The sequence below is a fragment of the Coregonus clupeaformis genome, chromosome 20 (genome assembly GCF_020615455.1).
Source record: "Coregonus clupeaformis isolate EN_2021a chromosome 20, ASM2061545v1, whole genome shotgun sequence".
Lineage (NCBI taxonomy): Eukaryota > Metazoa > Chordata > Actinopteri > Salmoniformes > Salmonidae > Coregonus > Coregonus clupeaformis.
The window spans coordinates 54,844,119-54,846,117 of NC_059211.1; the positions used below are offsets into that span (position 1 = coordinate 54,844,119).

The following is a 1,999-nucleotide window of genomic DNA, read 5'->3' on the forward strand; positions in this document are numbered from 1 at the left end:
AACATAGCAGGTTAGGATAACTAACGTAGCAGGTTAGGATAACTAACGTAGCAGGTTAGGATAATTAACGTAGCAGGTTAGGACTAACGTAGCAGGTTAGGATAACTAACGTAGCAGGTTAGGATAACTAACGTAGCAGGTTAGGATAACTAACGTAGCAGGTTAGGATAATTAACGTAGCAGGTTAGGATAACTAACGTAGCAGGTTAGGATAATTAATGTATGTAGCAGGTTATGATAACTAACATAGCAGGTTAGGATAACTAACATAGCAGGTTAGGATAACTAACATAGCAGGTTAGGATAACTAACATAGCAGGTTAGGATAATTAATGTAGCAGGTTATGGTAGCAGGTTAGGAGAACTAACGTAGCAGGTTAGGATAATTAATGTAGCAGGTTATGATAATTAACGTAGCAGGTTAGGAGAACTAATGCAGCAGGTTAGGATAATTAACGTAGCAGGTTAGGAGAACTAATGCAGCAGGTTAGGATAATTAACGTAGCAGGTTAGGAGAACTAATGCAGCAGGTTAGGATAATTAACGTAGCAGGTTAGGAAAATTAGGTTATGGTTAGGAAAAGGGTTACGGAAAATGCTCTCCTAACCTGCTACAAATACTCACTTCCGGTCGCAGCTGTATCAAAGTGGGGTGTTTTTAGGAAGTCCCTTAGGATCATAGCTAGCTAAGTAGTATGATCTCTTCCAAAAATGTTGATTTTTAATGTACTGTTGAGCTTCAAAATGTTGGGCTCGTCCGGGATTTGAACCCGGGACCTCTCGCACCCAAAGCGAGAATCATACCCCTAGACCAACGAGCCGATGTGATCTTGGCTGAATAAAGAGGATAAGAACACATTACTAACAAAGATGTTTATCATTTATCCAAGATAGACTACAGCCTGTCGTTTTTAATGGGAGCAAATTACTCCAAGAGGGCAGAGGGAAGTACGAGCTAGCGAGAGCAATAACTCAATTTGCCCTTGCAATTCCTTCTAAACAACGCAAGTCCACTCCGTTCGTAACAGATTTTAAGTTTTGGAAGCAGAAAACTGTATTGATATCAAATGTTTAATCGATGAGAAAATTAGCCAAATGTCGGCCAAAATCCATCTAGCTCCATCTTCTCCCACAGTCGGCCACCGGTCTTCCTCTCACCACCATATTTGGTAGTGAGCGGAAACGCCAAACCGGATGCTTCACATTTATACATTCGGTGAAATATCTGTGTCATTGTTCTGTGTTTCGGTACATTATATAATTAATTACATAACGTTTGGCTTTGTTCTACTAGCTTTGAAGTGACTGTATTGCGCTTTTTGATAGACCAACGAGGCAATGTGATCCCGACCGAATATAGGGAATAACAACACATTACTGACTACTGTCCATGTTCCATACATGATTTAATTACATAACAATTGGCTTTGTTCTCTTCTAGCTTTTAATTGACTGAGTTGCGCTTTTTGATATATTTATAGCTACACAGGTTTTCAATGCATATATTTGTTTCAACATGAAATGGGAGCCGATGCTAACTTGTTAGCTCTCTATCAAGATAAGAAGATAGTGAATGCTGCTCTCTGATGGCCAAATGTAGTTGCATTCGCTATCAAGTTGTCTTTAATGTTACATGTATTACAGTATAAGAAAATGTTGTTTTTACTCTTTAGTTAGCTAGTAGCTAACACAGTTTGTGATTGGTTAGCTGGCTGTTAAGATTGTTAGCCGTTTGCTAGTGGACTAAACTCCACTCCAAAAACTTTATCCTATCCCAGGTATTCCTTAAAGAGGTGGGGTTTCAAATGTCTCCGGAAGGTGGTGAGTGACTCCGCTGTCCTGGCGTCGTGAGGGAGCTTGTTCCACCATTGGGGTGCCAGAGCAGCGAACAGTTTTGACTGGGCTGAGCGGGAACTATGCTTCCGCAGAGGAAGGGGAGCCAGCAGGCCAGAGGTGGATGAACGCAATGCCCTCGTTTGGATGTAGGGACTGATCAGAGC

The 1,999-nt window shown here is 41.1% G+C and overlaps 1 non-coding gene across 1 annotated transcript; it reads right to left on the minus strand.

Moving 5' to 3' along the window:
- Positions 1-748: 748 nt before the first annotated feature.
- trnap-ugg lies at positions 749-820 on the minus strand. Its single transcript has one exon. It is a non-coding gene; the product is annotated as a tRNA-Pro (tRNA).
- Positions 821-1,999: the final 1,179 nt, after the last annotated feature.